Source organism: Lampetra planeri, chromosome 45 (assembly GCF_965212315.1).
Source record: "Lampetra planeri chromosome 45, kcLamPlan1.2.h2, whole genome shotgun sequence".
Taxonomy (NCBI): domain Eukaryota; kingdom Metazoa; phylum Chordata; class Hyperoartia; order Petromyzontiformes; family Petromyzontidae; genus Lampetra; species Lampetra planeri.
Window position 1 is genome coordinate 495,534 of NC_136151.1, and position 10,103 is coordinate 505,636.

General features: G+C 43.8%; 1 long non-coding RNA gene across 1 annotated transcript in view; it reads left to right on the forward strand.

Annotated features, from left to right (window-relative positions):
• The window catches only part of LOC144732965 (uncharacterized), a 62,925-nt gene extending 58,226 nt beyond the window's left edge, over positions 1 to 4,699 (forward strand). The window contains exon 3 of the long non-coding RNA XR_013588289.1: positions 1,958 to 4,699. This is a non-coding gene — a long non-coding RNA (uncharacterized LOC144732965). The remainder of the gene's footprint in view (positions 1 to 1,957) is intronic.
• Positions 4,700 to 10,103: the final 5,404 nt, after the last annotated feature.

Here is a 10,103-nt window from a genome sequence, read left to right on the forward strand (position 1 = left end):
GTGGTGGTGTTTACTCTAGACGCGTGGTGGTGTTCACTCTAGACGCATGGGGTGTTCATTCTAGACGCGTGGGGTGTTCACTCTCGACCCGTGGCGGTGTTCACTCTAGACGCGTGGCTGTGTTCACTCTAGACGCGTGGGGTGTTCACTCTAGACGCGTGGCGGTGTTCACTCTAGACACGTGGCGGTCTTCACTCTAGACACGTGGCGGTGTTCACTCTAGACGCGTGGCGGTGTTCACTCTAGAAGCGTGGCGGTGTTTACTCTAGACGCGTGGCAGTGTTCACTCTAGACGCGTGGCGGTGTTCACTCTAGACGCGTGGTGGTGTTCACTCTAGACGCGTGGCGGTGTTCACTCCAGATGCGTGGCGGTGTTTACTCTGGACGCGTGGCGGTGTTCATTCTGGATGCGTGGCAGTGTTCATTCTAGACGCGTGGCGGTGTTCACTCTAGACGCGTCACGGTGTTCACTCTAGACGCGTGGCGGAGTTCACTCTAGACGCGTGGTGGTGTTCACTCTGGACGCGTGGCGGTGTTCACTCTGGACGCGTGGCGGTGTTCACTCTGGACGCGTGGCGGTGTTCACTCTGGACGCGTGGCGGTGTTCACTCTAGACGCGTGGCGGTGTTCACTCTAGACGCGTGGCGGTGTTCACTCTAGACGCGTGGTGGTGTTCACTCTGGACACGTGGCAGTGTTCACTCTAGGCACGTGGTTGTGTTCACTCTAGACGCGTGGCGGTGTTCACTCTAGATGCGTGGCGGTGTTCATTCTAGATGCTTGGTGGTGTTCACTCTGGACACGTGGCAGTGTTCACTCTAGACGCGTGGTGGTGTTCATTCTCGACACTTGCTCACTCTGGACGCGTGGTGGTGTTCACTCCAGATGCTTGGCTGTATCACTCTAGACACGTGGTGGTGTTCACTCTAGATGCGTGGTGGTGTTCACTCTAGACGCGTGGCGGTGTTCACTCTAGACGTGTGGCGGTGTTCACTCTAGACGCGTGGTGGTGTTCACTCTAGCCACGTTGTGGTGTTCACTATAGACGCATGGCGGTGTTCACTCTAGACGCTTGGTGGTGTTCACTCTTGACGTGTGGTTGTGTTCACTCTAGACGCGTGGCGGTGTTCACTCTAGACGCGTGGTGGTGTTTACTCTAGACGCGTGGTGGTGTTCACTCTAGACGCGTGGGGTGTTCATTCTAGACGCGTGGGGTGTTCACTCTAGACACGTGGCGGTGTTCACTCTAGACGCGTGGCTGTGTTCACTCTAGACGCGTGGGGTGTTCACTCTAGATGCGTGGCGGTGTTCACTCTAGACGCGTGGCGGTGTTCACTCTAGACGCGTGGCTGTGTTCACTCTAGACGCATGGCGGTGTTCACTCTAGACACCTGGTGGTGTTCACTCAAGACGCGTGGCGGTGTTCACTCTCTACATGTGGAGGGGAAACCTTGGGCTCGGGAAGGAAATCCACTCGACCACGGATAGAGAGAGAGAGAGACACACACAGCCTCGGCTGTGTTGATTGGTCCTCAATGGATTACTTGGGGGAGTGAGGAAGCATTAATACTGAGCAGATGAAGGTGGCCAGGCGTGGGTCTGGACACACAACCACCTCTGAACCATGCCAGTGCATGAAAGTGACGGAGCCAGTGGGGGTGGCGTGGCACATGCCCCCCCAACGATCCGATCGAAATCCCTAATTCATTTTGAAGATACTCGGGCTTCCAGGCATGTTTATAACCATTTGCCCTCTCATTGTGTTCCATAACAGCCCGTGTGATGAATTTGGGACACTTTTTCACTATATCATGAATTTATGAATAAGTATAGACGTGTAAGTCATGTGTTACTGTGTATGTGTGCTTTCCTCTGTGCATCGATACTTACGTGTAGATGGTGTGGATATTCTTTTTTTTTGTCTGCCGCTGTCGCTTCCGCTGTCGCTTCCTCTGCAGAATTTTTCTGATGGAGAAAAGGCACTCGCCGCAGCTCGGTGCAAAAAGGCAACAATGCGACCGGTGTGCATACAGCGCGGATTGCCCTGAACATTTGACACGGCACCAGAGAACTCACACACGAGAGAAACCCTTCAAGTGCAGTGTGTGTGGGAAGGCGTTTGCACAGTCATCTGATCTTAAACAACACCAGACAACACACCCGGGAGAGAAACCCTTCAAGTGCAGTGTGTGTGGGAAGGTCTTTGCACTTTCATCTCCTCTTGTAGCACACGAGAGAATACACACGGGAGAGAAACCCTTCAAGTGCAATGTGTGTGGGAAGGCGTTTGCACGTTCATCTACTCTTGTAACACACCAAAGAACACACACGGGAGAGAAACCCTTCAAGTGCAGTGTGTGTGGGAAGGCATTTTCAGATTTATCTGCTTTTGTAGCACACCAGAGAACACACACTGGAGTGAAACCCTTCAGGTGCACTCCGTGCGGGATGGCATTTACAATTTCTAGATTTGAAGCTTTCGTGACTGCAAGGATTCATACTCTTCGGTTTTTTCGGTAAAGTCACGTAGGAAAAAAATAAAAATAAAATTAATAAAAGTAAAATAAAAATCACGACGTTTCGGAAGCAACACAAGCTTCCATCTTCAGGTGGAACCGTCACAGCACGATTGCTGTATCAAGTAAAGAGAAATTCCAAGAGACCCGACCTTGTATATATACTGGTTGAGGGGGAAGGAGCCAGGGTAGGCCCCTGGATCGGAGTTTTTTATTATGGTAAGGTTGGTGCGGCTGAGGCTGCTGCTAGGACTGAGCCTTTGTTATGTAGACTGGTTGAGCTGGGAGGTGCCAGAGTTGTTAAAGTGCGGCTGCTGCTAATGGGACTGAGCCTTTGTTATGTAGATGGTAGAAGCAGAAAAGCAGGTCAGGAAGAAACAGCCCCTTGCTATGTTGCTGGGTGAGTAAAACTTAAAGCAGGAAACCAGTGTGTGAAAAGAAGCTAAACATGATAAAACAAAACTGACTGTCTATCAGTAAATGGTACGGTAACTAAAGAATAGTGCCTGTCAAATAAGATGGTCCAAATGTGTAGTTAAATATGTTTTGCATGGTTAATAACATCTTTCCAATGATTTCTCAGTTTGTACCCATCATCACGGTTGAAATTATGTCTGTGTTTGTATATTTGGATGGCTTCGTGTACAAACCTTTGATGGTACCTAGGAGGCAAAATTGAGTCTTCTGCCATTGCCGATCATTGCTACAACGCTGTGGGCTCTCATGAGATTGTCTTTTCCGAGACCAAGGTACTCTGCAAACCTCCTGGCTACCATCAAAGGTTTGTACACATCGGACCTTCACATCGATGGAGGCAACGTGAAGCAGGAGGAGAATTCTGACTGCGCGGCAGAGCGAGGCAACTCCCAGCAGTTTGTGGAAGTGGAGGTGTGGGTGGACTTCCTCAGAGACAATACAAAATCAAATGGAGACCCGGTAGATGTGTAAGCCTGAGATGATGTCGCTCCAATAGATGAACCTTTGTCACAGGCCTTTAATGAAAAGAATGTGAAGTTGAACACTTAATTCCTAGGTGCAACTTGTAGGGTAAGAGCGACCAGTGTTTGTGGACCTGTGGGTTGCGTAGATCTCTAACCAGGAGTGAAAGCCAATAAGCTCCCAAGCATTCGCTATGTCATCATAATTGCATTCATATGGTGCCTGCTTAATCACCCAGCAACTCGGAGTTTCGTATCGTATCGCGTCTCAAACACTCAAAGAGCATCCCCAAGTCGCAGCTGCCCCTGTGTGGCATAAGGTGGTGGCCCTGCACCGGCCTGCATGTGGACAAGAGCCTGTCAGTAGGGGGTGATGGTTGATGTGGCATCTTAGTTGTGGAACTTGTAGGTAATGTTTAGACTTTCATCAATTTTGACCCAGACGCCAGCATGCAATGGACTCCTCGTTTTGAATGGCGCAATAGTATGTTGTACATACACTGTTAAGCAGACGGTGATATTTTTTAAAAATAGCTTCTTGTTAATTAATACGATGTAATCTGATGCAGCATATTTCAGTGCAGTAATTACATTTTGTTAAAATGACTCAATAATTTAGAATTAATACTTGTTTGATTGTGTGTGTACATGTAACATTTTGTCTAGAAGGGTCAAACATTTATTAAGTGATGTTAGGACAAAGTGTGTTTATGGAGTAACCTGTACAGATAACTCGGGTGAGACCCGTTATTCCGGTGATACATTATAATACTCCGATTGATGCTCCTGCTGTTGTGGAGTGACTCATGCAGCCAGCTATGGCTGCAGGGTTTTGGTAGTACATGTTGTTTATGCCATTGTGAAAATTCCGTCACAGTTCCTATGATTGCTTTTTCATTGCTTTCATGGCTTTATTTTGGTGATTTCGAAAAGTGTATTGGTTTAGCCATGTTTGTTTGTTGTAGTACAGAGTTAGATTGATGGCCTTAATCTAAGTTGTCTTGTGGTTGTTGTTGTTTGACTTGCATCCCACTGGGATTTTTGCACACAGCGTTGGTGTACGGTGTATTTTTTCTGCAATATTTTGCTGTCTCTTCTTGGATTTTCTGTTTGCACTTAGTCACATATTCACGTTAAGATGTTTTTTGTTCATGTTTTTGTTTTTTGTTTGTTGAGGTTGCACCCGATTCAAGAGCCGAATGGCTCACAGGGCTATACCTAATAAATGAACTTGAACTCGAACAAAGGGTATTTTTGTGTTTTCAGGAAGCATCTGTCTCTGGAGCAACTCATTGTATTTGAAATAGGGAGTGCACTCGGATCATTCATCAGTTACAAGGCATACCACTTAAAAGTTACACGTAGTGGAGATATATACTCTACAACACGAATTATAATTTTGTACTACGTGTTGACGTAGATTTTGTCTAACTAGGACTAGAAATGCTCCTTGCTGATTAACGTCTGGATGTTCGAAACTATCGGTTGAAGCAAGCCCGGCTGCTCTTGAGACGCTGTGCACCAATAATGGTCCAAAGGTGGCTTGCACTGACACAGCCCAGAAGGATGTGTTAGTTATAGCTTGTGTAAAACATTCCTTTGTTTCGTGGAGAGATCGATAAATGAAAGATGTCGTGTTTGTTGATCTGCTTCATAGCAAGGAGGTAATTTTGAGAGCACATTTGAAATGCATTTTTGATACAGATTTGTATTCTTCATAATCAACGATTTTTGGGTTTAGATCGCGTTATTTATAAATGTGTCGTAACCCTCCACCACCCGACACGGCCAATCAGTAAAAAAATGTCACGTTGACAAAAGACAAATAGTTCACTGCTTTAGCCCACCGGTGTGTTGAAGCGTGAAACCACAACATTTACAATTTGAGTACGACGTTTCGCTGGTAATTGCATCCAGCATCATCGGGCAATTCGCCAGAATGGTGAGGCTCTGCTGTGTCTCCCGTTCTTATATAGAGCAGCAGCAGGGTGACGTCATCATTAACTCATTAACTCATCAGGTGCAAAGATTTGAGGGGGGGGTTATTGTAATTATATACTTGATTAGTAATAAGGCTATTGTTACGATGCGAGTTGTAGATTAGTAATCGTTTGGAATGTGTTCTATTGTGATTATGCTAAAGCAGTGAACTATTTGTCTTTTGTCAACGTGACACTTTTTTTACTGATTGGCCGTGTCGGGTGGTGGAGGGTTACGACACATTTATAAATAACGCGATCTAAACCCAAAAATCATTGATTATGAACAATATTGGTCGCGAAAGCCTACGTGTTAAACAGATTTGTATTCTGTTACAAGGCAGAGCACATCGAGTAGATACATTCTCCACATCACTCATTGGACTTTTGCATGATGTCTTGTATGTTGGCGAACTAGGACAAGAAATGGTCCTTGTCAATTAACGTCTGGATCTTCTCAACCATGGGTTGAAGCAACCAGGACCGCCTACGGTGCCCCTCAACCATTTACGGCCTTCAGCCAGGAAAGTCACGAAAACTAATTCCCATGAATGATGCTGGAACCTCAAAGGTTGACATAAGTAGCCACCATTGTGATTGACTGGCTGGTCTGCCATCTGGCAAGGGAAATACAAAGCAAGTTTTACTTGATTTGGTTAGCCAGGTCACTTGGTGCATGTGTGATGGGTGGCGGCACACGGACAAGAGACTAGTTTTCACCTGCGATGACACTCGGCTAAGGGTGGTTTGTCTTAATTTGGGAGACAGGCCACCACTGGCTCATGCAGCTTTTTGGAGCGTGGGGAAAAGGTTGAATGTATCCCAAAAACTCCAAGGAAAGTACACCCAAACCCATACTCTCTCACTTATGCCCTCGTGCATTCTCAAACTCGCATGCACTGTGAAACAATGTTTCAGCTACCGCTAGACCACCGAGGCTGTTCTGGATATCTACACTGGGGTATTGCCACAGCGATTGACACTAGAACACATCTCTTCCGGTCTGTGATACCTCAGAGCCGAAGTAATTGTGGTGGTTCTTGATGCATGGACCATATGCATAGTCCGGTATCCTTCGTTGCTGTCAGTGGAGTACAGATAGATGTGCACATCGCCATGCCGCAGCGAAACAGCCACACGCTAGCAGTGGCAGCTGACATCTGATGAACGACAGCCCTGTCAGAGTGCTGACGCAGTCATGGGTCGTTAATCACAGCACAGCGACGCTTCTGGTATCAGCGGTGACGAAGTGTAGACGCGATCTTCTCATGGATATCGACAGCGAAGTATTCTCGTCCCGTCAGGTGACGGCTGAGCATATAATTATAATAGTTCCATTCATTCTTAATTTTGGAGCTTTCGTGACTGCAGGAATTATTCTTTGGTTCTTTCGGTTAAGTCACGTCTAAAGATAAAATAATAAATTAAAACGTCGTAATATGCTATTATTTGATTTAATATTTTATCTTTAGACGTGACTTAACCGAAAGAACCAAATAATAGTTCCATTCATATCGCGCTTTTCATCAATGATCTCAAAGTGGGGTACAGGACAGAGCAGCAGCAGACAATCGTAAACATAATATTATAAATACATTTACTAAATATATCTTCACCGTGGTGATAGTGCATGGATTTGTAGTTATCGAGTCACTATTTACCCGGAGTTGATTACTGTTTGTGACTTGATTGGCAGTCCAGTGCAGTGGGTGTTCTCTCCTCTGTGTGGATATATAATGTCTGCATTAACCACAATACTTGTGGTCAGAATGCAAAACAAAAACATACTCAGATAATATATGCATTGTCTTTGATACTGATTGGTCCACACCAGAGAGCTTTCTTTTGAGCCTAGTCTCAAACAGTGTTAATGCAGACATGATTCCTTGGAAAAGGTTTCAGTTTGGTGTTTTAACATCTTAACACCTGTTTTGTTGCCAGAAAAGGGGGAAACCAGTTTTTTTTTCAGTTTCATTTATTTGGTATAGCCAAAATAAAGCCATAAAAGCAATGTATCAGTGATCATAGGAACTGTGACTGAAATTTCACAATAAACGACATAAACAACATGTACCACCCAAACCCTATAGCCATAGCTGGCTGCATGAGTCATTCCACAACAGGAGGAACATCAGTTGGAGTATCTAAAATTGTTAATGCACCTTTAAAGATTAGCATACTTAATCTGAACACAACATCATACTTTGCAGCAGTCATCCGGAGCGAAACATTTTATTTTAGGCCTCTGAATAGCAGTGGCAGCTAGGGGTGTACAACTCCTCTCGAGCAGTTTTGAGTGAAGATCTTATAGGTAGCGATTCAAGTTTCAGTTTATTGGCAATAGCATTCCAGACCCTAGGGGCATCAATAGCAAAGGCCCTTCCTTCAGTATTTGTACGGCAATAAGAAATGTGAAGCTGGTAAATGAGCGAAGACCTTAGGTCAAATTTGTTCTTTGAAACATAGAGGAGATCCAGCAGGTAGTCTGCGGATTTTTTTGTAAGTACATCGTGAATAAATAAGGGTCACCTATTCTCATATTTTGGAACTGGTAAAGGAGGTCCCATGATGTATCATTAGTTTGTATCATTAGTTTGAAACAATTGTTTGATAAATCATTCATTTCAAAAATATAACAGTAACATTTTCCGTTTCAATGTTGAGGGAATAATTCCTCTATTTCGTTGGCTCTCAACAAAAAAATAATATCAACTAATTCCTCCCAAGTTCACTTTCATTTATTCTGAGGCACGGATTTAGTGCAGGCTCAGCAGATCCGCCAAAGAACCGCAAAAGCACTTCCATTAAATGATGGCACCATGCAGAGACCATCCAGCAGTGGATTGTTCCATGTCTGCTGATGATTATTACTTTGTCGAGGATGTGTTGAGGTGTCTCAGAGGTTTGATTGATGAGCTGGCACTGCTAAGGTCCTGGATTCGAAATCAGGTCAGCACTCAGACCTCTGAGCGATGTGGCCATATCTCTCTTTCGAGAATCGAGAATATAGGTTTATCATGCGCGATTGAAATTATATTTAAAAACCAAGATCTACCTTCTGCGAGTTATCCGCACACATACTAGCTTACGTTTTGATAACTGTGATGGAAGGGGTTATCTTCGTGCAGTCATTCGTGACCGGGTTGAGACCATCAACTCACCACACTTGACTGCAGTTTTATTAAAGGCGAATGCCTGGATTCGAACAAAGGTTTTCAGTGATGCTGGCTCGAAGGGTTGTGGATGTGATAATGATGATAGTGAATGCAAACACAATCCAATGTATTTTTTAAGATATTTTATTTTGCATCACAATCCCAAAGCATTGCATAACATGTAAATGACTAGTTGCATGCAATTCCCTACAATTAAAGAGCATGCAATTGTAATCTAAATACATTAATCCAGATGGTGGTGCTGATGAAAGTGATGGTACTGCAAGAGCAGTTGTTGAATTTTTTGGTGTCACCTTTGGAGAAAGTTGTTGCTAATTCGAGGCCAGTTATCATTATATGTATTTTCATTGTAGTGTGAAATGGAAAACAAATATGAGCGTTTCTGAAAATAGGTGTTCCAACACAAATGAAGATTGGTTAATTGTTTGGGGAATCTTTATCTTTCCGTCATCGTTTTGTTTGGTATCATTCATACGTGGATGTCTTCTCTATACAATTTTAGTAGAAATGTTGGTAAAGTCCATAGATTATTCTGTTCGTGGCAGCATGCAGAAACTTTATTGTCAAGATATATGTTTGTATTATTTTGCCGTGGAGAACATCCTTTGCTGTGTGCTCTTCACCTTCTCATTTCTGAAGCCCATAAAGCTTCACCTCTTTTACCTCCTTCCAGTCATTTATGTCGGTCATCCAACTTGTACTTTGATGTATCGAACCCCTCCAGATTTGCACTCTACCGATCAGCGTTGCCTATGCCAGTGTGTATTGTCTTGTTACATTGCCCAAGCCACTGCAATAAGTTTACTTCCATTTGCTTTTGCTAGTCGGGGCTCATTCTCACGTAAGTTAATGGCAAATGTGACGTTTAAGTTGGTTTCTTATCTGTGAATTGATAGTTAGATTATAAAATCCAATATTATGAAGATATCCTCTGCAGTGTTGGTTTGATCTGGAACTGTTTTTGTTGTCGTTTTGTTGCTTTGCCCAAGTTTGCATTTAGTGTTGAAAAATCGGCAAAATGTACTTATGCTATTTGAACTTATATACTTTATTTATTGCTATTTCTTTATATAAGTTTTAGCTACTTGCTTACCATTGATCTACTTTGTACTCATATCGTGTTTTGTATTGTTTGTTGTTGTAACTTGCTGACTCGCCCCTACTGGACATCTGTAAAAAAGAGATTCATTGATCGTTGGATTCCTCCGGGATAAATAAAGATTATGATCATTCCATTGTGATGTCTGAGCGAACAGACTAAATTATGTACGGTAGGTGGGAGAAAAATTCGTTGAAATAACTATCTCCGTGTTAATTATTTTTTCACCGATTCAAAGGTTCCTTAATTACAACAACTGAACTCTCCCAAATGGCATATGTATTGCATCATATTTTATACCACATGTTTCAATAAACTATTAAATAAAGATAGGCAGCGTTGAATGCAGCATGCAGCTAGTAAAGCGCAGCACGTGCGTGCTTTTCAGATGCCGTT